Consider the following 25,180-nt stretch of genomic DNA (forward strand, 5'->3'; position numbering starts at 1 on the left):
AAACTAGGTGATCCCTCATGTACTTGTATTTATAGTTACTGGTAATTCCTGGAGGGAGATCTCTACCGCCACCTCGTTATGACGCTTTATACTGGGGCACTTAAATAGCGTCTGGAAGCAGAAATCAGTCCTCCCGCATGGACGCGTCCCTCAAAACAAAGCCACAGCGGCGATTGCAGCAAAGCTCTTACCTATCCGTCGGTACCTCGCGGCGTGATCCTGAGCCGAAGGGGAGGCACCGACGAAGGTAGGGCGGGTGTTTTTATATCGCCCCTGATTGGTTGTTGAAGTAGTAACTACCCACACCTGTCTGGAAGGTACGTCTACGTGGCGACGTGACCCGTTGTTGTGGTAATAATGCGCATGCGCGCTGTTACATACACTTCCTCAATGGCGGGAATAGTGTCTCACCCTCGCAGAAGCGCACTGAATGTACCCGACGTGAATTCGCTCTTTTCCGGGCTTACACCGTGTCGAAGAAAGATTAGTGTGTGTACATTAAGTTCAGGCGGTATCAAAACCGGACTGATCTTCATTCAAATAAGGAGTGATATCTATATCTATATATAGTATATTAGTGCCAAACACAGTGAGATTACGAATAACAATAAGGGGTTCCTTAGGAGAAAATAATATTCATTTGGCGCGCACTCCTTTATTCCCCCTGGTTAACAGTAGATTTATAGTGTCTCTCGTCGGGTGCACACATTTCGCGCATACGTCAAGTGGAGGCGGCGCTTAATAAAGTGTATCCAATAGCTAAGAGCGAGTGACCAATACGAATGAAGATCAGTCCGGTTTTGATACCGCCTGAACTTAATGTACACACACTAATCTTTCTTCGACACGGTGTTAGCCCGGAAAAGAGCGAATTCACGTTGGGTACATTCAATGCGCTTCTGCGAGGGTGAGACACTATTCCCGCCGTTGAGGAAGTGTATGTAACAGCGCGCATGCGCATTATTACCACAACAACGGGTCACGTCGCCACGTAGACGTACCTTCCAGACAGGTGTGGGTGATTACTACTTCAACAACCAATCAGGGGCGATATAAAAACACCCGTCCTACCTTCCGTCGGTGCCTCCCCTTCGGCTCAGGATCACGCCGCGAGGTACCGCCGGATAGGTAAGAGCTTTGCTGCAATCGCCGCTGTGGCTTTGTTTTGAGGGACGCGTCCATGCGGGAGGACTGATTTCTGCTTCCAGACGCTATTTAAGTGCCCCAGTATAAAGCGTCATAACGAGGTGGCGGTAGAGATCTCCCTCCAGGAATTACCAGTAACTATAAATACAAGTACATGAGGGATCACCTAGTTTACTATCCATGAGTGGTAGCCTAATACATCTGCCATGTGGTTGGTACATACGACTTATGCCGCATAGTTGTATATAAACACCCTTACAACAAACAGAGGATGGGTTACAAAGGCCAGGGCGTTGAATGTGGCCCCCACTTTGGTCATCTCTGCGGTAGACGTTATTGGGGTGAATTTGACAACCGAGTTTCTTTTAAACAACATACACTTTATGATTGAATATGATAATTATTGTTCCCCTGAAATTATCTTTATTCACTTGTTTAGAGCGGGGCCTTATAATCCGAGCTGTTGCCGGGTGAGGTGAGGCTACTTTCCCACACAGAGCTGGGTAAGTGTTTCAGAAGTCATCTACCTTTTATTGACAGATTAACTGTATGCGACTATCAGTGCGCTTGTATAATATTGTTGCCATCAGGAGCATGATTGGCATGCTGAGTTATGTAATCTGTAAGTATCAATGGGGGCTAGTTAGCTTTAGAAGGGGAAGGTAAAGGGTGACTCAGGTACGTCAGACAATACAAGGAAAAAAGCAATATTTTCCTTTGAAAGCCCTCACCCACCGACCTAGTCGGTGGCATGCTTCATCATCGGGCCCACCACAGTGGCACCGAATGTGCCCCGGGTGTGCTGCAACGCCAGGAGACTGCGGAGCTGGTATATTGCTGCGTGTGCAGTGAAGGAGTGAGATGTGAAAGATTAAAAAGCTATACAAGCGGTCCCAGCACCCGAGGGTTAACAAGTATTTAATCAACTGGGCCTCCGTTAGCTGTTTAAAAAGGCGAATGGACAAAGTGGAGTAATTAATGATCTCCCATGTCCAGTGTGGTCTACATGTTTCTGCCAGTGCCTTTTCTATTATAAGCTGGCTTTCCTCAGGACCAAAGAGTTAAGTGAAAAAAGTGCAATTAAATAATAAGCTAGTAAACTATATTAAGTGATTGTGTTATTTGTTGGCTATGTGTCGCGCTCGCTAAGGCGCTGTAGCTGTTAGAGGGGGATTCCCTCAAGCTTTTCTACATAAAACACATAGGACAAAGACAGGACGTACAGGGGAGAGTCATATTAGGTTGGCATTTTTTAGAACTCATGGTGGCCGGCTCATAGGGTGGTGTACGACTTAAAACCGGCTAGGGTGAGCTCATAACGATTGTATGAGACTGGTGAGAGTATAAAAACAACCGTAGGTGGGTAGTGGTGGGCTAGAAAACGAAATCACAAGGTGAGGTACAGGAAAGTATTAGTTCTGGGTCCTCACTCTGTTATTTCTTTGTAAAAAGCCTCATGGGTCGCCTGGCAGAGAAAGAGACCCTGTGGAGATAAATGAGGTTCACAAGGCTGTCTAACCTGTAAGGAAAGAAGAGTTTTTTGGCTTACCCCATGTTGTTGGACAAGCGGTTTTACTCACGAGTAGTTCGGTCAGGTTCCTCCTTGGACCTATTCGTCCTTCCGCGGCGCCCGGTGTGAGCTGGGAGGGCCGCCTCGCTCTGTATTTATATGGTTTGGTAGACTCAATGCACCTGTTCAGGTTAGAAAGAGGGAGGGGTGCGCGGTAAACGCTGTCTCATGTAGAGTCTGCATGCGCATGTGCGGAGGAGTAGTGCGCATGGGTAGCGCATGCGCGGTAGGCTGCTGTAGCGGTCTAGAGATTGCGCATGCGCGGTAGCGGAAGCTCTTTCGAACTAGTTCTAAGGGTTGTAGGCTGCTGTAGCGGTCTAGAGATCGCGCATGCGCGGTAGCGGAAGCTCTTTCGAACTAGTTCTAAGGGTTGCCGTTGCTCTGAAATGGCAATATTTAGCTGTATTAGCTTAGTTCAAGTGGCTGGGTCAGCAAAAGTATGTTACTGCCGCATGGGACAGTCTTTATTGGAGAAGAATGGGCTAGGGAGGGGGACATTCAAGTAGGAGCATGGTGGCACTGGTACCTCATGAGTTTGACAAGAGTGTCTAAGTGGCCAGACTGTTCCACGGGATGGAATCATTAAGGCCTATGGTATGGGTGGAAAGACGGTAAATCCAGCGTTGTTCTTTTTGTAATAGGAGTTTCTCATCCCTGAAGTTGTCAAATTTCTCAATGACGGTCCATGTGAAGTCATTGGGTGTGTGGTTGTGGGTCAGAAAGTGGTCTGTGAGCTTACTGATGTTTTTCCCACATCTTATGGTGCTTCTGTGTTCCGTCATTCTAGTGCGTACTTTTCTGGTCGTCATTCCAACGTACCGGAGGCCACATCTGCAGGTGATCAGGTATACTAGATTTGCGGAGTTACAGTTTGTAAACTGTCGTTGTGTCCAGGTCTTACCCGGTTCCAAGCTCAATGTTTTTGAGGGGGATGTCAGGTGGCATACACTGCAGTTGTTGCAGGGTTGGTGGCCAGTAATCCTTGGCAAGCCCCATGCATTGGTGATGGTGTTGTCTTTATCTTGAGTTTTGGGGCGCGGTCTGGTACTCACAAGCTGGTCTCTTAGGTTGGTTGCTCTTTTGTAGGCAAAACGAGGCTTTTCCCACTGCCTGGTGCCAGAGTTTATAATTTTCCAATTACGGTTGATGATGTTAGACACTTGGTTAGATGCTGTGTTGTACGTTGTTACGCAGGTGAGTACAGGATCTTCTTTGGGTTTTTGGACTGTGTCTAGGAGAGCGTCCCTGTTTTGGTTTCTTGCTCTTTTACAGGTTTTGTTGATTATCCTTGAGGGATAACCACGGTCCCTTAGTTTGTGCACCAAGTCACTGGATTGTTGTTTGTAGTCTTTTATACTGCTACAGTTGCGCCTGATGCGCAGAAATTGCCCATAGGGCAAGTTTTCCCTCAGATGTCGGGGGTGAAAACTATCAAACCTGAGCAGGGAGTTTCTTGCTGTGGGCTTGTAGAAGGTGGTGGTGGAGAGTCCTCCATTCTCTGGTCTGATGTTAAGGTCTAGGAAGGGTAGCTCCAGGGCACTGCTGGTGCATGTGAAGCGTAGGTACGGGTCTAGTTGGTTGACCCATAGCATGAATCTGTCAAGTGACTCCTGGTTGCCATTCCATACAATGAGGATGTCGTCAATGTAGCGACGCCATACTCTAATGTTGGTGGAAAAGGGGTTGGTTGGGTGTTGTATGTGTGTCTCCTCGAAGTGGGCCACATAAAGTCCGGCCACACTGGGAGCAAAGACACTGCCCATCGATGTACCATTCGTCTGGAGGTAAAAGGTGCCCTCATATTCAAAATAGTTCTCTTTGAGAGCTAGTGCTGCGCAGTCTAAGATGAAGCTGCGGGGCGTGTTGTAAGTCCAAGTATTGGTCATGAGGACATCATGCAGTACCTTGAGCGTGGCGTCTTGTGGGAGGCTAGTGTATAGGGATTCTATGTCTAGTCCCACGAGTAATTCAGTGCTTGGATCAAAGCTGATTTCCTTGATTACATTTAGTAAATGTTTAGTGTCCTTAAGGTAGGTAGGGGTCTTCTGGACTAGGGGATTGAGGAAGAAATCACAGAAACGTGATAGCGGTTCTAGCAAAGACTTGATACCCGACACAATGGGTCTCCCTGGGGGCGGAAAGGTGCCTTTGTGCACTTTGGGGACCGTGTAGAAGTAGGGAGTCTTTATTTCTTTGGGACATAAGTAGTCCGACTCTTGCTGTGATATATGATCATGGTCTTTGGCATGTTTTACCATTTGCGTGATGGTGGTCTGTAGTTGCTCAGTAGGGTCTCTTTGGAGGCGCTTATAATTCCTAGAGTCACTGAGGAGCCTCTTGCACTCCTGGTCATAGTCTGTCTTATTCATCAAGACTATGCCTCCACCTTTGTCCGCTGGTTTTATGACAAGTTTGGGGTCATGTTGGAGGCGTTGGATGGTGCTTCTGTCTTTGTTGGACAGGTTGTTGAAAGTGTCTCTCTGTTGGAGTTGTTCTACTTCCGTGTAGACTGCCTGTTCGAAGGTCAGGATTTCTACCGGGATGCTACCTGGTGGGGGGGTGAAGGTAGATTTTGTCCTCATTCCCGTCTCATTGGGTGTTCCTTCCACTTGTGTGGTGGTATTGTCCTTTTTCTCGAAGAAGGCCTTTAATTTGAGCTTTCTAAAGAATTCTGCCAATTCCACATGTAATTTAAACACGTCCAGTCTTGGCGTTGGGACAAATGAGAGGCCCTTATTCAGTACTCCCATTTCGTCTGGTGTAAGTTGTGTGTCGGACAGGTTGAACACGAGGGGGGTGGGTGGTGTCACTTGCTGGTTCCCGCTTGCTCCTTGGTTTTGTTTCTCGTGTTGGAGCTCACCGGTTCTGCTTCGGGTGCCCATTGCACTTGGCCTGGGTTCCCTTGCCCCTGCCTCTCCTGCCCTGGGATAAAAAAGGGTATTGCTGCTGTTGGTTTCCTTGAAAGGGGGGCATGTTGCCTTGAGGGTACATCTGTGGGTATCCGAAGTGCAATGGGGGTGGTAAGTGGGCCAACTTACACCAGACGAAATGGGAGTACTGAATAAGGGCCTCTCATTTGTCCCAACGCCAAGACTGGACGTGTTTAAATTACATGTGGAATTGGCAGAATTCTTTAGAAAGCTCAAATTAAAGGCCTTCTTCGAGAAAAAGGACAATACCACCACACAAGTGGAAGGAACACCCAATGAGACGGGAATGAGGACAAAATCTACCTTCACCCCCCCACCAGGTAGCATCCCGGTAGAAATCCTGACCTTCGAACAGGCAGTCTACACGGAAGTAGAACAACTCCAACAGAGAGACACTTTCAACAACCTGTCCAACAAAGACAGAAGCACCATCCAACGCCTCCAACATGACCCCAAACTTGTCATAAAACCAGCGGACAAAGGTGGAGGCATAGTCTTGATGAATAAGACAGACTATGACCAGGAGTGCAAGAGGCTCCTCAGTGACTCTAGGAATTATAAGCGCCTCCAAAGAGACCCTACTGAGCAACTACAGACCACCATCACGCAAATGGTAAAACATGCCAAAGACCATGATCATATATCACAGCAAGAGTCGGACTACTTATGTCCCAAAGAAATAAAGACTCCCTACTTCTACACGGTCCCCAAAGTGCACAAAGGCACCTTTCCGCCCCCAGGGAGACCCATTGTGTCGGGTATCAAGTCTTTGCTAGAACCGCTATCACGTTTCTGTGATTTCTTCCTCAATCCCCTAGTCCAGAAGACCCCTACCTACCTTAAGGACACTAAACATTTACTAAATGTAATCAAGGAAATCAGCTTTGATCCAAGCACTGAATTACTCGTGGGACTAGACATAGAATCCCTATACACTAGCCTCCCACAAGACGCCACGCTCAAGGTACTGCATGATGTCCTCATGACCAATACTTGGACTTACAACACGCCCCGCAGCTTCATCTTAGACTGCGCAGCACTAGCTCTCAAAGAGAACTATTTTGAATATGAGGGCACCTTTTACCTCCAGACGAATGGTACATCGATGGGCAGTGTCTTTGCTCCCAGTGTGGCCGGACTTTATGTGGCCCACTTCGAGGAGACACACATACAACACCCAACCAACCCCTTTTCCACCAACATTAGAGTATGGCGTCGCTACATTGACGACATCCTCATTGTATGGAATGGCAACCAGGAGTCACTTGACAGATTCATGCTATGGGTCAACCAACTAGACCCGTACCTACGCTTCACATGCACCAGCAGTGCCCTGGAGCTACCCTTCCTAGACCTTAACATCAGACCAGAGAATGGAGGACTCTCCACCACCACCTTCTACAAGCCCACAGCAAGAAACTCCCTGCTCAGGTTTGATAGTTTTCACCCCCGACATCTGAGGGAAAACTTGCCCTATGGGCAATTTCTGCGCATCAGGCGCAACTGTAGCAGTATAAAAGACTACAAACAACAATCCAGTGACTTGGTGCACAAACTAAGGGACCGTGGTTATCCCTCAAGGATAATCAACAAAACCTGTAAAAGAGCAAGAAACCAAAACAGGGACGCTCTCCTAGACACAGTCCAAAAACCCAAAGAAGATCCTGTACTCACCTGCGTAACAACGTACAACACAGCATCTAACCAAGTGTCTAACATCATCAACCGTAATTGGAAAATTATAAACTCTGGCACCAGGCAGTGGGAAAAGCCTTGTTTTGCCTACAAAAGAGCAACCAACCTAAGAGACCAGCTTGTGAGTACCAGACCGCGCCCCAAAACTCAAGATAAAGACAACACCATCACCAATGCATGGGGCTTGCCAAGGATTACTGGCCACCAACCCTGCAACAACTGCAGTGTATGCCACCTGACATCCCCCTCAAAAACATTGAGCTTGGAACCGGGTAAGACCTGGACACAACGACAGTTTACAAACTGTAACTCCACAAATCTAGTATACCTGATCACCTGCAGATGTGGCCTCCGGTACGTTGGAATGACGACCAGAAAAGTACGCACTAGAATGACGGAACACAGAAGCACCATAAGATGTGGGAAAAACATCAGTAAGCTCACAGACCACTTTCTGACCCACAACCACACACCCAATGACTTCACATGGACCGTCATTGAGAAATTTGACAACTTCAGGGATGAGAAACTCCTATTACAAAAAGAACAACGCTGGATTTACCGTCTTTCCACCCATACCATAGGCCTTAATGATTCCATCCCGTGGAACAGTCTGGCCACTTAGACACTCTTGTCAAACTCATGAGGTACCAGTGCCACCATGCTCCTACTTGAACGTCCCCCTCCCTAGCCCATTCTTCTCCAATAAAGACTGTCCCATGCGGCAGTAACATACTTTTGCTGACCCAGCCACTTGAACTAAGCTAATACAGCTAAATATTGCCATTTCAGAGCAACGGCAACCCTTAGAACTAGTTCGAAAGAGCTTCCGCTACCGCGCATGCGCGATCTCTAGACCGCTACAGCAGCCTACAACCCTTAGAACTAGTTCGAAAGAGCTTCCGCTACCGCGCATGCGCAATCTCTAGACCGCTACAGCAGCCTACCGCGCATGCGCTACCCATGCGCACTACTCCTCCGCACATGCGCATGCAGACTCTACATGAGACAGCGTTTACCGCGCACCCCTCCCTCTTTCTAACCTGAACAGGTGCATTGAGTCTACCAAACCATATAAATACAGAGCGAGGCGGCCCTCCCAGCTCACACCGGGCGCCGCGGAAGGACGAATAGGTCCAAGGAGGAACCTGACCGAACTACTCGTGAGTAAAACCGCTTGTCCAACAACATGGGGTAAGCCAAAAAACTCTTCTTTCCTTACAGGTTAGACAGCCTTGTGAACCTCATTTATCTCCACAGGGTCTCTTTCTCTGCCAGGCGACCCATGAGGCTTTTTACAAAGAAATAACAGAGTGAGGACCCAGAACTAATACTTTCCTGTACCTCACCTTGTGATTTCGTTTTCTAGCCCACCACTACCCACCTACGGTTGTTTTTATACTCTCACCAGTCTCATACAATCGTTATGAGCTCACCCTAGCCGGTTTTAAGTCGTACACCACCCTATGAGCCGGCCACCATGAGTTCTAAAAAATGCCAACCTAATATGACTCTCCCCTGTACGTCCTGTCTTTGTCCTATGTGTTTTATGTAGAAAAGCTTGAGGGAATCTCCCTCTAACAGCTACAGCGCCTTAGCGAGCGCGACACATAGCCAACAAATAACACAATCACTTAATATAGTTTACTAGCTTATTATTTAATTGCACTTTTTTCACTTAACTCTTTGGTCCTGAGGAAAGCCAGCTTATAATAGAAAAGGCACTGGCAGAAACATGTAGACCACACTGGACATGGGAGATCATTAATTACTCCACTTTGTCCATTCGCCTTTTTAAACAGCTAACGGAGGCCCAGTTGATTAAATACTTGTTAACCCTCGGGTGCTGGGACCGCTTGTATAGCTTTTTAATCTTTCACATCTCACTCCTTCACTGCACACGCAGCAATATACCAGCTCCGCAGTCTCCTGGCGTTGCAGCACACCCGGGGCACATTCGGTGCCACTGTGGTGGGCCCGATGATGAAGCATGCCACCGACTAGGTCGGTGGGTGAGGGCTTTCAAAGGAAAATATTGCTTTTTTCCTTGTATTGTCTGACGTACCTGAGTCACCCTTTACCTTCCCCTTCTAAAGCTAACTAGCCCCCATTGATACTTACATATTAACACAGGGGATACGGGCTAGCTTACCTAGTCCTCTCTCTCTCTTTGATCTGAATAGAGTTATGTAATCTACCATAATGAACACACAACTTATGTGATTACAAGAACATAGGTTGTCACTAATATCACAAATTAGTTTTTTCTGTTTTTCTTTGATCTTCACAGGAAAGGATTCCTCGACATATACATCAAGAACGAGGATATGGTAGGGTGGTCTTATATGACCACACCAATTTTCCTGAGTTAGTATTTATTTGTGGATATCACTCCTTATTTCTCAAACACCTCCTACGGTGTACTTTGCAGTAGCGAGTTTTGTCAACTTGGCCCTGAAGAATGCCGGTGAATTGCCACCTGACGGCAGAAACATGTTGGCCTCAATACTTTCCAAGCATACTGTACAGTGATTTTTTCACACTGTTAACACACTGTTTTTAATCTGACGCCTAGGTGAATACCATTAAACTTTTTCTTCACCTTGACGGTCATCTTAAATCACCACTACACTTTTTGTTTTTTGCACTGCACTACATCAGCACCACTTGTGGTGAGGACACATCCAATTTCTGAACTACGGCCTAGTGGAACAAAGCCAATACATCAGGGCTTGGATACACAGACCTGGTTCAAGATGTCCTAAATGACGAAGTTCCGCCACATGGGTGGGCTGATAGGACTTATACAAGCATCTGATTATGTCTCACCACAATGTGGTAGTTGATCTTTTGTAGTTCACTTGTGGTAGGCTTGATTTACTCAGCCCCTTTGAGACCTTCAAGTTTTTTTGTTGTTTAAGTATAGTTCAGTAGGGGTACTAACTTGAATGGTCGGTAAATATAGTCCCTTTGACCCTCTTCTCACAGTTGTTTTTTCTATTCCATCAAGACCGCCACTGGGATAGCCAATCACTTATTTACCTAATTTCTCACCTTTTTGAGCACTGCAACATCAGTCCCCCAGTGTTGATACTAAAATCCTCAGAACTTGAGCAGCAAGACCACTGTTAGACCTTACTGACCGGCGATGGAGTCCTTGTTGTCATCTGGACCCCCGACCGTGATAGTGGATTGGCTATCCCAGTGGCGGTCTTGATGGAATCCCAAATGATGAAGGGCGGTTCCGTGTGGTGACTGATGGGTTCCCTCTTTGACCATCTTTGGGGATGACCTTTCCAGACACACATAGTTTCAGGTTGTCTTAGGGGTTTCTTGTAGGCTTTATCATACGTAGAACTTTGGTGTAGACCCTCTAATATACATGTTGTTATACATGTATCTTCACCATTATTTTGGATTGAATCTTCGTTATTTACAGCAACTAATGTTACACTGGCAACGAGCGGAAACCTACCCCAGTGCTTCTAATGGAATTTCATCTTTTATGATTTTCATCTTTTCCTCATATTTTTTTTTACGAAGACATCAAACACGTGGTCTCAACATCCCGACACTTATACACATCGATCTCATCAAATGATGATTTAGTAACATGAGTTTTTATTACATTTTTTTTACTTATTGAGATTTCCATGAACTGTGAGATTGTGGGGAGACTTCTTTAAAGCCGTTCCTTTCATTGAGGGGTCATTTTGCGCACTCTCACATAGACTGTTTTGTGCGTTGGTGAACATTATGGCCGCACAACTCGCACCTTTCCTGCTGGGCTGGGAGGCTTCAGTGCAGATCACTTTTACGCTAATGAAAATGGAGTGCTCTCGTGCCCCATTCTGCATTTGGAGTTTGAGAGAATTTGTATTGAGCGTTAGTGAGCATTTTCGCAGCACAAGTCGCCCTTTTCCTGCAGGGCTGGGAGACTTCGGTGTGGGCCACTTTTGCGCTATTATATATGGAATTCTCTTATAATGTGAGGGACTCCATTTTCAATATTTTCTGCAGTGTGTCACGTTAAAAGAACTGTTGTTAGTGCATCTCGTTTTATACAATTTATACAACAGTAGTCCGCAGTGTGTCACGTTAAAAGAACTGTTGCCCCACGTACCTCTGTCGTATTATCTTTCAGCAGCATTTTACAAGCCGCAGGGAGGTTCCAACGATGTTCCAGTTCTTCAGTTTTTCCCTGCATCTTCTGAAAAGCACCTGCACTTATATTATTTTATATTATTATTTATTTACTTATTAAGCGCGGCTGCCACCCCAAGGGTATCCTGGCGCTGAGACTGCGTCTATTCTGCTGGCAAACTATCACTACATTGATTTAGGAAACAGAAAAGTTTTAAGATCCTTTTTAAAAGGAGTGAGGTCTTGTGTGCACCTCAGCGCCAGCGGGAGGGAGTTCCAAAGTGTGGCAGCCGTGAAGCTAAACGCACGGCCACCCATCCTCACTCTATTGACCCTAGGAACTGTGGCTAGGAACGCAGAGGAGGATCTTAGGGGTCTGGCAGCGCTGTACCAAGAGAAGAGATTTTGAAGCGAAATTGGCCCCTGTCCGTGCAAAGCCTTAAAGACAAGGCAGAGAGCCTTAAAGCAAATTCTCTCTTGGATGGGCAGCCAATGAAGATCTGCTAGAGCGCCCGAGGAAGCTGCGAGGTCCTCTGCTTCCATCTATACGTCACAATGCAAGAGTGCGTAAGAATATTCTTGGGAGCTTTGTCTGCTACCTAGCAACCACTAGTGGAACTTCGTTGTGGTTTTCTGGATTCCTGATTATGTGTCGTCGCGTAGGGTTGCGCAGCGTGACCTTGCATGGCGGCCATTTTGGGAAATTCATTTTTCTTAGCAACCTCCTTTGGTTTGCCGATACAACACAAGTTCTAGGAGGGAAAGAAATGGTAATTTTGTTAACTTTGATTTCATGTTAACTGACCTCGGTGATGTGCACACCGCTTGACTCAGTGCATGTTTACCTAACAACCTAACTGTGAGTTCATGATAACTCACATCGTTGATATGCACACCACTTGACAGTGCATGTTTACTAAACAACTAAACTATCTACAATGGTGATATGCACACTTTTTCACTTAGTGCATGTTTACCTCAGTTTCATATCACTGCATTGGAGTGCTAACTGTTTGTTCTCCTTGGTATTTTGGGCTGTAATTTTTTGTGGTGGTAATTTGTCAACTTTCATCACCATGCAAAACGTCACAACACCACCTTTTTTCCTTTCGTCATCTGGTGATCCTCCTATTAGGTGGGAGAAATGGCGGAAGGTGTTTGAAAGGTATGCAAAAGTGTGTGGGACCAATCTCAGTGCTGAAAGAAAGACTGCTCTTCTTTTACATTGCCTTGGCTCTGAAGGGCAAGAGGTATTTGATCATTTACCTGAGGTTAATGATCCCAACTTAAATGAGTATGACGAGTGCATGGTGAAGTTAGAGAAACACTATCGACCCAAAATAAGCACTGTACTTGAACGATACCATTTTGGTCGTAGAATGCAAAATGAGGGTGAATCCGTAGAGAATTAAATTACTGCTCTAAGAAAACTAGGGTCTTCATGCATGTTTGGTACATTAATTGAAGAGGGAATAAGAGATCAGTTTATGCTGGGGTGTCAAAGTTCAAAAAGTTAAATTTGGCAAAAGGATGAGCCCTCTTGGGATGAAGTCATTTCCATTGCTAAACAAATCGAGCATTCTCAAAAGTGTGTAGAAGTGATCACCAAGCATGAATCCAAGGGTGAGAGTGTTCATTACATAAAAGTGATTTCCAAAGATAAGATTGTAAACAAAGGGTATTCCAAAGATAAAAAGGTGCATAAAGGGGGTTATATTAAAACTGAGACAAAAGGTTATCATAATTTTCAACCTAAATGCTTCAGGTGTGGTAATCCAGGACATTTTGCCAATGACAAGAAATGTCCCGCACTTAGTCACTTGCTCCATTTGTAAGAAGTTGGGCATTTCACAACAACCTATAGAGCTAAAAAAAAAGGGAAAAGCAAGGTTAATGCTGTTTCCCATGATTGTGACACTGATAATGAAGAGCTTTCTGATTTTGACTGTGGTCAAATTGTATCTCAAATTTCAGATAATAAGAAGAAAGTACCCGTAGATGATGTACTAGTAGAAGGTAGAAACACGAAAGTACTTTTTGATTCAGGTGCTAAAATAACCATTGTATCTAAAGAATTTTAGTTATCTAATCTCAATGGAAGTGTTAAGTTGGTGAAAGCTGATATACAACCTAGCGCTTACGGAGGGGAACCCATAAAACGAATGCAATACTTTCACGGTTTAATTGAATATAAAGGCAGATGCGTCGCAGGTAAGGTCTATGTTTCACATAATGGGGATAGTATTCTTAGCTGGTTTCACCAGAGTGACCTAGGCATAATGCTTGACCGAAATAGTGATCCCCCCATCATTCTTAGGGAAGATTTTCAGATGAATGAAGTTAAAGTGCAAGGCTGTAGTTCTGACTATGCGGCTTCCTCGAAGAAGGAATTCCCCAGTGTGTTTAGAAATTAGTTGGGCTGTTTAAAGGAGTATGTTCACAAGATTCGCCTGATTCCCGAAGCCATACATGTTGCTGGCAAAGTGCGTGGTGTGCCCTTTGCCATGAGGGAAGAGATGACAGCCCAATTAGATAAACTTATGCTTGAGGGTATAATAGAAGAGGTGGAAGGAACCCAATGATTGGCTCCGGTTGTAGCTACCCGCAAGGCTGATGGCTGTCTCCGTTTGTGCATTGATTTGAGGGAGCTTAATAAACAAGTTATAGTTGATAAATATCACTTACCCAAAATATCTGACATGTTCATGTTGTTGGAGGGAGCTAATGTGTATTCAACTATGGACCTAAAATCCGCCTATCATAAGATAAGGTTAGATGAAGAGTCCAAAGATAATACTGCTTTTAGAACCCCTTCGGTACGTTTAGATTTGCTAGGCTCCTGTTTGGTTTCGTTTTGGCAGCCTCAGTGTTCCAAAGGGCTCTAGAAAAAGTTTGATTGGACAAACAGGGGTTAAAATGTATCAAGAAGTTGTTCTAATTTTTGGCAAAGATGAGCAAGAACACGACTTGACAGTCAGACAAGTCTTGGAAAGGTTTCATCGGTACAATCTTACTGTTAGAATAGACATATGTAAATTTAGGAGAACCTGAATTGACTACATTAGACACACTATATCAGGTAAAGGAGTAGAACCCAAGGATGAATTGATAAGTGCCATACAATACCTAGCTCCTCCCACGTGTAAAGAGGAACTTATGAAGTTTCTCGGCATGGCCGAATATTATAGCAAATTTGTGAGAGGTTTTGCTGGCAGGTGCATTAATATGCGTAAACTTTTGTGAACTTCATATGGTCTGATAAGTGCGAATCTGAATTTAACATGATCACAAGTTTACTTAAGAAAACGCCCAATCCAAAAAGCTTTGGTCCCTCCAAAAAGTTCATTTTAGTTACAGATGCCAGTATGAAAGGCTTAGGAGCCGTTTTACAATAGCAGGATGGCAATTCGGAGAATGCCATTCTGTTCCTCTCGAAGTCTTCAAGGGGCAGAATTACATTATTGTGTTATTTTTTTATTTTTTTATTTTTTTAATTTTTTTTTAAAAACCTTTATTTGAGCAAGCAGAAAGGTACAAGGATGGGCCTACAACCACACGGGCCAGCCGCTAAAAAGGAGTAGACACATATCATATATGCCCGCAGAGGTAACCGTCAATCAACAATGCAATACTCCACAGTATATACAGGACAAAAACAGGTTTTATATATATGAAAGAACAAACATACAGAAAGGCGAGAGTGTATCACTGAAGGTCAGCCCAAGGGACGCAAGGGGGGGACAGCAGCGGAGGTGCAGTAGCAATATCCTAAGCACTAAGGAGTGTGGAGTGGGGGGGGGGAGGGGGGCAGAGATCAGGAAGAAGAAGGGGGGAGAGCCGGAGACACCAGCTCAGTCCCTATATGAAGATTCCGGGAACGCTAGCCTAAGGAGATAGGGTAATCTCGATAGTGTCCACAAGGGGAGGAGTACAAATGTCGCCACGGTATTCGTTCCATTGACCCCACACCTTCACCCATGCCCTGGGTCTGCCCCTGCACATAGACAGTTTTCTCACGGAACATGGACCAATCCATGTTATCCTCCCATTGCGAGAGGGCAGGGGGCCTGGAGGCCCCCCAGAGTTGCGCAATATCTCGCTTCGCAATCATATAGCCCAGGGTGGCCCATCTAGTCTGTGCCACCGAATAGTCCGTGGGCTCCCAAACATTCAAAAGACAGCGACGAGGTTCCGGACGCAAGGATATCCCTGTCACCACAGTCATCAGATCAAGCACAGCCACCCAATAAGCAGCCACCATCGGGCACTCCCAAAGAATATGCAGGAAAGTAGCACGCAAACCACATCCACGCTTACACAGTCCATCGGAGGAAAAGCCCATCACCATCAGTCGCGGTCCCGTCACGTACACCCGATGAAGGATCTTCAATTGGACCAGACGGAGTCGAGCCGGTATAGCCACCTCCTTCGGAGAGGAGAGGGCCGATTGCCAATCCTCATCATCAAGTTCCAACCCATCTCCCATCCACTGTTCCCGAAGTCGGGCCAATAAGTCAGTCCGATTGTTAATCAATTTTTTATAGATCAGGGAGATAGTGCTATCAGGAAGATGTTCGTCAAGGATACGGTCTTCAAGTGGGGAAGAGTCAGGCGGAATCTCACCAGGAGCAAACACCGAAACCAAAGCGTGCCTGATCTGTAAATAACGAAAGAATTCCCGACTACTCAGGCCGTAGTCAGCCTGGAGGGCCTGAAACGGGCGCACAGAACCCTTAGAATATACATCCCCCACTTTAGAGATCCCAATCAAGTCCCAACGGTCAAAACCCTTGGAAGACCAAAGACCGCCCAGACGTTCTGAAGCATAAAGCGGCGTCGCCAACGTCAAGCGATCCTCCCAGCCCAGGCTCACATTCGCAGCACGCCACACTGTCAAAGCAGTCAAAGTAGGTCCCACAAGATGGCGCCCAGCGGAGCGAGAATAGAGCACTCTATTAAAGTCACCTCCCGGAAGCTGAAGTTTATCCATCTCAAACGCCGGATTACGACCCGGAGAGAACATAGCGTGATTAATAGCGGACAGATGGGAAGCCCAGTAGTATCTCTTAATATCGGGGAGCGCCATGCCCCCATCGTACCACGGGATGGAAAGTTTCGCGAGAGCAATGCGCGGTCGCCCATCCCAAATAAGTTGCCTCTGAAGGCTCTCAATCTCCCGAAAATAGGTCTTGGGGATAGGATCATAATAATTCTGGAGAGCGTAGAGAAACCACGGTAGTGACATCATCTTTAAACAGGGCCGCCCGACCCAGTGGAGACAGGGGAAGTTTGCGCCAGCGGGCAACGTCCAAACGGAGCCTAAGCAACGGGGGAAGGAGATTACGATCAAAACGAAGGGACGGATCCAAGGTAACGAAAACCCCCAAGTATTTGAAACCATCCCGGACCACCTGAAGAGGAAGTCTACTCGGCAACGGAGGCAAGATACCAGATAAAACGTATACACAGGATTTAGACCAGTTGATGACGAGGCCTGAGTTAGCGCCAAAGGACGCAAGAACGTCAAATAAAACAGATAAAGACTTGCGAGGAGAAGTAAGATACAAGAGGATGTCGTCCGCATAAAGCGAGACGCGGTCTTCGAAATCCGGGGCCCAACGAATACCTTTAAGGGACGGTTCCCAACGGAGCCAGGCCGCCAACGGTTCAAGAGCGAGCGCGAACAACAGAGGGGACAAGGGGCAACCCTGACGGGTACCCCTGCCCAAGGAGAAGGGGGCCGACACTCTACCGTTCACTACAACTTGCGCCAGAGGTTCCGCGTACAACAGCCTAACCCAGCTAATAAACTCGCACCCGAATCCAAATTTCTCAAGTGTCGCCCATAAATAGGGCCACTCCACAGTATCAAAGGCCATGGAGGCATCCAGGGACGCCAAAATGGCCAGTTCAGTCAAAAGCCCCGCCCTCGCCAGCGCGCCGTGGAGGCGACGTAAATTCAGAGCAGTGTTGCGATGCGGGATAAAGCCAGATTGATCCGGATGGACCAACTCCCCAAGAACCGAAAGGAGACGGGTCGCCAAAAGTTTAGCCAACACCTTAGGTTCAACATTTAATAGGGATATGGGCCTATACGAGGAACAGAGGTCACGCGGTTTACCCTCTTTGGGAATGACGACGATTGTCGCCAGACGCTGATCATAAGGAAGTATGTTCCGCTCACGAGATTCTAGAAACATGGCGCGGAGATACGGCGCCACCTTATCGGGGCGTAATTTGTACAACTCAATAGGCAAACCGTTCGGGCCCAGTGCTTTGCCCGAACGGAGCGATCGAACTGCATTGGCTATCTCATCATTCGTAAAAGGGGAGTCCAAAGCAATACGGTCCAAGTCGGTGACACAGGGCAAAGTGATATCACGCAGAAGAAGGCGGGAGTCGGCAACATCCCTCACAGACACGGGAGCATATACCACACGGAAATATTCCGCAAAACGATCAACAATGGCGGTCGGATCAATCACATTCTCACCACTCGCAGACTGAATCACGGGCACCACACGATTAACTCTTTCTTTCTTGTCCAACCACGCTAGGAGTTTGCCCGCCTTGTCACCCACATCGTACAATCTGCCCTGCTGCTCACGAAACATCACCTTTGCAGCGTCAGTGACCAGAGATTTATATGCAAACTGTTTTAGACCCAGGGCATGGAGTTTCTCAGGCGTGACACCAGATTCCAACTCGTCCTCCAAAGCAGAGATCTCCCCCTCAAGGTCCACCACCTCCTTCCTCCCTGCCCTCTTAGCTTCAACAATCAAGGAAAGGGCCTGTCCACGAATCACAGTTTTAAAGGCTTCCCACAGGGACACAGCCGAAGAGACCGACCCCTCGTTTTCCAGGAAATATGCATCCATGGACTTGAGCAAGAGGGTACGAGTCTCAGGGGAGGAAAGATACCAAGGGTTAATGGGAGCCACTCGGCCCGCCGCCTCTACCCCAACCTCGAAACAAAGCCAGAGCGGCGAGTGATCAGAAATACCCCTCGGCAAATGTAAAATCTCGCGAACCGCCGATGATTGGGCTGCGGGCATCAGGAAATAATCCAGCCGGGACAGACTGCCATGGGCCCCAGAATGGAAGGTGTATTGGAGCTGAGTAGGATGCAACAGTCGCCAGCAGTCCACAAGGCCAAAGGTATCTAAAAACCCACCCAACCACTGCTGAGCCTGCGGGGTATCTCTAGGGGGATGGCGATCGTGAAGGCCGGAAAGCACCGAATTAAAATCACCGGCAAGAAAGAGAGTGCTATCAGGGAGATCTAACAAAACACGGCCCAAGTCAGTAAAAGTAGAGGCCTGCAAACCCGGGGGAACATAAACATTGAAGAGAGATAGGGTGCGGCCTTCATATCTACCCACCAGGACAGTATATCTCCCACGGTCATCATGAATCACCTCATCGATCGCCAGGGGGAGGGAGGTTCGAACAAGAATACCCACACCCCTAGATCCGGAGGTAAACCCCGAGTGCGCCACAAGGCGGTAGCCCCATCTATTCATTGCATAACAAACATTACCAATCAAATGGGTTTCTTGCATGAAAACAATGTCCGGTGACAAACGTCGTATACATTTTAAGACCACACTGCGCTTAATACGATCTCCCAGGCCATTAACGTTCCAGGAAAGAAATTTCAACCCTCTACCCCCCATCCCAACCGCCCGAGCCAAGACCCCTCGTCCATGAGCTAGACATCAGAAACAGCAGCAAACACAGGAGCAACTCGCCTTGAAAACAACACACAGAAAAGAAAAAACTTCCCAACCCCCCTCCCCCAAACTGAAGAGAAACACCCCCCACCCTGCACCCCTGCAAAAAGCTAAAGAGCCACCCCAACCTGCAGTGTGCCTGTCGCCCAAGAACCCCTATTCTACACAAAGACCCCGGAGGAGGAAAGGTCTCCGTTCCATCCACCCCCCGACCTCAGCAAGAACAAAAATAACAAACGAAAGACAGAATGAGCACAATGTAGAGGGACGCCGGCCAACACTCCTGAGAATGTATTCAAAATAAGACATAAGAGCCGAACAGTTAGATCTCCACACCACCTTCGGCACCACCAGGGTGAGCGGCGGAGTCTGTCTCAGGAGGACGGTCAGGCAATGAGTCCAGCCAGTCATTAACAGCATCTGGCCGATCAAAGAAAAGGGTACGTTCATTGTATTCAACCCGGAGTCTAGTGGGAAAGAGCATGGCGTAACGTAGGCCCCGATCCCGGAGACGTTTCTTGGCACCACGAAACTCCATACGTTGTCTCTGAACCTGTTGGGAAAAGTCCGGGTAAAAGTTCACCGTAGCATTCTCAAAGGCCGCCGGGCCCTTCACCCGCGAGGCCTGCAGGATAGCGTCCCGGTCTCTATAATGAAAAAGCTTCGCTACAATGGGTCTCGGCGGGGCTCCCGGCTTGACTTTACCCCCTGGAACACGATGTGCACGTTCCACCGTGAAAAATTTTGTGAGACCAGAAGGGGCCAGATGGTTCAAGACCAGATCCTCAACCAGGAGATCCACCGAGTGGGGTTCAGGGTTTTCCGGTACACCAACCAGGCGAACATTGCAGCGACGCGCCCTATTTTCAAAGTCCTCCAGGCGACGGGTCATGAAGTCGTTCCCCCGACGGAGATTTCCAATCTCTGTTTGGAGCTCCGAGACGTCATTCGTAAGGCTAGAGGATTTAATATCCAGTGATTGTACCCTCTCATTCGTCTTGCCGAGATCAGCACGAATCAGATTCACCTCAATAGCCACGGTGTCAAGTTTGTGGGCCAAGGCCTCGTACTGTAGGCCGATGGATTCCCTCACACCCGAGATGGCACCCATGATATCCTGTAGGGAGGGCTCCGCCGACTCTTCCAAAATTCGTTCGGCCGCTATACTAGAACCAGGCAGGGCAGCTCCGGGGGACCCCTTAGAATGGGTATAACGGTCCATGACATTTGATTGAACTGGAGCTCCGCGCAGAGGTGTTTTCGTCTTGCGCGTCTCTCTGTCCCCTCTGCCCGCCATTTTGAACATGCGTCACAGGACAAGCCACCAGGTTCGACGGGCCCGACACCCAAAGTACAGGATCAAAAGTACATAAAAGGGGGCACAACTCGGGTAGAGGTCGCCAAGCCAGCAAATAGGTCACATGAAAGCCCAACAGCCGATCTGCCTCCAAATCTCAGTCGCAACACGACATCCACATCCGTGGCCCAAGTCGGAACGGAATCGAAACCGAAACTTAGGAAGGGGGGACCCACAAGGCCAGATCTCCTGCCGTTGTTGTTCAATTGCAGGACGGCTACAGTACCGCACCCCGTCCCGGGCGCACCTCAAGGGCGGAGCCCAAAAGTTCAGAGCACCATATCTCAGGAATACGAGATCCAAATCGATTTCTGAAAAGTGCCAGGGTAATCAGCCAAACGTCCCCTACACGAATTCTTGCAAGAAATCAGGATTCAGCCAGGATAAAATGCCGGGAGCGGCGAGGGTCCGGAGAGCGCTGTGCTCAAGCGGCCATCTCGGATGCCCGCCAAGCTCCTCCTCCCATTATTGTGTTATTAAAAGAAAGGCCTTGCCTGTACACTGGGCAATAAAAAAACTAAAAATATTATTTGGAGTACAAAGTTCATTGTGCGTTCTGATCATAAACCCTTGTGTGAAGTGTTCAAAAAGAAAGGTATTGAAAGTCAAACATAGAAAAATATATATATTTTAATTGTACCAAAGGAGAGTCTGTAAAGCTTTAAGAACCAATGGTACATTTCTAGAAGGGATGGGAGAATGGATAATGGATAACAGGTCTCCTGTTAGAAAAGCTCCTCAACGGCCTATTTACAAGATCTTCAGGCTGCAAGATATCTTTCCTGCTAAAAGCCTTCATTGCTGCCCATTGGCTGCGTAGCGTGGACACAGCCAAATTAATTTTTTTAAAACACCGCTAAGGAGGTCTAAAATAAAATGTAAAAGGGCAAAAGGAATCATTTAATGATCCTCTAATTTCTGGATTAATTTCTTAATGTACAAGGTCTTCTATACTCTTGAATTAAGTGGGCTATTTCTTCTGAACGAACTATTTCAATAAATCTCATTATCTAGACCCCAGCTCAAGCTTCAATAGCGAGTGTTCTCAAAGAAAAAGGACTCAAAGAGGTGATGGGTCAGTTGGAGGGATCCATGTATCTGCCATTGCTAATTTGCAAATTGCTGGAAACCTGGGTCTCCGAGGTCAGTAAGGGGCAAATAATATACCCTGAGATTTCTCCACTTTGATTTTCCTCAACATTCCAGAGAGTAAGAGGATTGGAGGAAGGGCATAAATCAACTTATTTGGCCAGGGAAATGAAAGAGCATCCAGAGCCCAGGCAATCAGAAATGGAATCAGAGAGCAGAACTGGGACAGCAACACATTCTGCTCTGTTGAGAACATGTTTCTCCAAGTTAGATCAAACCTCTGGTCTGATAGAATATTGGACTGAGACTACTTGAGGTTGACGGTGTGAAAATTCTGTTCAAATGGTCAGCAAGCCCACTCTCCTTCCGTGGGAGGTGAGTTGCTTTCAGAAAGAAGAGAATGGATTCTGCCCAGATCCCCAATTTGTTTGCTATGATACCCAGGGTCTGGATCTTGGTTCCACCATGTTAACTTCCATGTAATTTGAGTAAGCAGTTCATTGGTGTATGCACCTTGTTTATAGCAACCTCTCTGCTCAGCATCAGCAGAATCTAACAACTCCAATCTGGACTACTTACATGGAGGTTCCTGTTTTTTAAAGCAGCTACCACTGACTTATTTCTCATATCTTGTACATCATGTGGGGGAAGGGTATGGCTGTCTGATGGTCTCCTCCTGACCCACAAACTCCACCTCAGGAACCCCCTCCACAAGTTTCTTCTTGGTAGCCACCTTAGGACTCTCTTCCTCCATGGTAGGTGTTGGACTTGGCCCTTTTTGCAGGGTCATCCCTGAACTTTTTGCCTTCCTCCTAGTTTTTCTGACATGGTGTTGGTGGTTTTAGGACTCTGGGCACTTTAGCACTGCTGTCCACTGTAAAGTGCGTGTGCTCTCTGTGGTAAACTTGGTAAGATTGGTCTACACCTGTTTGGCGTATTTAATTTACCTGTCAGTCCCTTGTAAAGTGGTATCTCAGATACCCGGGCCAGTAAATTAAATGCTACTGGTGGGCTTGCAGTACTGCTTGCGCCACCCACCAAAGTAGCCTTTCAAACCTGTCTCAGGCCTCTGCCATTGCAGGGCCTGTGCGCGCAGTTTCCTGCTGCTGTGACGTGGCAAATAAAATGGATGCCACGTCTGTCACCCCCCTTTTACTGCAATCAGTCACCCCTAAGGTAGGCCCTAGCTAGCCCTATGGGCAGGGTGCATTGTGGGTAAAAGGTAGGACATGTACCTTAATTGTGTGACATATCCTAGTAGTGACAAACAGCTATTTTGGTTTCTCACTACTGTGAGACTACCCACTCATAGGAATGCATTGGGGATTACCTGATATGTGTGTCAGTGGAAATTCCTGATATGAGAGGAGCAGCCTGGGCAAGTTTGGTATGTTTGGAATAATAATAAATGCTGCGTAATGGTGTGCGCAGATTTATTACCACTATTTTAGAAATGCCACTTTTAGAAGTTGGCATTTCTGCGTGCTATGTGTCTTTGCCTGCCTGATGTGTATTGAATGTCTGGCTCTGGAGTGACAGGGGCTGGTGAGGTGTGTGGCTCCTGAGGGGCTGGGTGAGTCAGCACTAGGCTGAATGCGCAGATCTGCATTTGGAGTAGTGGGAGGAGTAGCCCTTGACCCTGAATAGGTCTGTGCCTGCCTTGTTCAATGCTGGGCATCAGGAGGAACTACCATGAGGGATTGACCCTCTGCTGGAGGGCCCTGTGAGCTGGCCTGCCTGGGCCCAGCTCTGCCCCTTTAGACCTTAGGGGGCAATCTGCATCAAGCGCATGGTGAGCGCTTTGTTTTCCTGGCCCTTTGAGTCCTAGGAGTGGGCTCTTGCTTCTGGGCGCCGGGTGAGCGCTGTGCCTGTGTGCCGGGAGTGTGGTGGGTGTTTTTGGCTCTATTGTTTCTGAGCCGGCAGAAGTGGCAGAGACTTTGCAGAGATCAGCGAAACCAGAAATCAGGCAAGTCCGCCTGATTGGGGGCACATCTCCCGCAACAGAGATGGGGCCCCGCGGGCTCTTCCCACCACTAAGAGGAAGTCAGGAGATGAGCGCCTGGTTGTGGGTGGAGCTGGCGGCAACAAGAGGAATCTGCCCCAAAGCCAATGAAGACCTCGCTCCGTGACTCCCCCATGAAGGAGGCAGAGTTGTGGTCGGGTGGTAGGCAGGGCCTCCCCACGTGGAAGAACAGAAGCCCTGCGCGCCTACACTGAGAGAGAGAGAGAGAAGTAGCCTTGTGACGGCTTGCTGCATTCGCGAGCACTGCCGAAGAGTGGTAGCGAAAGGAGGGGCTCGACCGGAGCCTCATTGGCTCCGAGCATGGATAGGTGGAGCTCTCCCTACCAGACCAAGGAGAACAACCCGGTGAATGGGGCTGAGATTTGAGCATTGTTGGTGCCGTGAGTGGCACCGGGTGTACCCCGGTAAAGGGGGCACTCAAGGCACTGTGGGTGCCAGTGCTAATATTCTCTCCTGCACCATGAGAGTGTGGGCTGCTGCAACAACGGGGGCATTCTTATTTTTATGACGAGGAAGCGGTGAGATGCATCCGCCGTCCCCCTGGGCATCACGTACATTTGTTGTGGTTGCATTGGCCGCCAGAGGACCAGTGGAAGGCTCTACGATTATCAAGCCCTGATTTTGGACAAAGGGCATTTGGGACAGCCCAGACAGGTCCCAGAGGAAGGTCAGTGGGCCTGTGAGCACCTGAGGTGCTGGTAGGGCTCAAAGCCCGGAGATTGTGCATAATGTGTTTATGCCTGAAGTGATGTATGCACCTAGGGAGTGTTACTACGGTGCACTTCTAAATGTGATTTATGCCTAATGTGTTTATGCATGACATGTTTCCACTAAGTATAGTATTTTACCAGTAGTCACAGGTTGTGTTTATTACTTGTGCTCCCTGATGGTTCTGACAGTGGTTCGATTGGCCCTGTCATGAATATAAGTCCCCTGTAAATTACTACCTAGTGCCAGTTGGCACAGTGTATATTGTGTGATTAGGCTCTAATGTGTTTATGATAATAGAAAGGTTATTTTTTATATAACCTTGTGTGGAGTCTCTTTTGTGGTGTGCCTAGTGTGTCGCTGCTGCTGTGTGTGTGTGTTGCAAAAATGCTTTGCACATTGCCTCTGGGATAAGCCTGACTGCTCATGCCAAGCTACCAAGGGGGTAAGCAGGGGTTATCTTCAGCGTGTAACTCCCTTGCCCTGACTGGAGTGGTGGTTTCTGCCTGGCTTAGGGGTATGCCCTAGCCAACCAGAAATCCCATTTCGAACAGAAGGCAACACCACAACTGAGGACTTTGCTAAATTAAGTACTCCTTTTATCTGAAACAAATCTCATGCCTGAAATCTTTTGAGATTTGGTGGTTTTAAATGCACCCTCTTTGTGCAGTTCATTTACTACGGAGAAGCAGAAGCATACCAGTGGGTAAGATACCTAAACCCTAAAGGTTATAGTTTATTAAAAAGATAATAAATATACATTTTCCTTTAATGAAATAAGCTGGC

The sequence above is a fragment of the Lissotriton helveticus genome, chromosome 3_1 (genome assembly GCF_964261635.1).
Source record: "Lissotriton helveticus chromosome 3_1, aLisHel1.1, whole genome shotgun sequence".
NCBI lineage: Eukaryota > Metazoa > Chordata > Amphibia > Caudata > Salamandridae > Lissotriton > Lissotriton helveticus.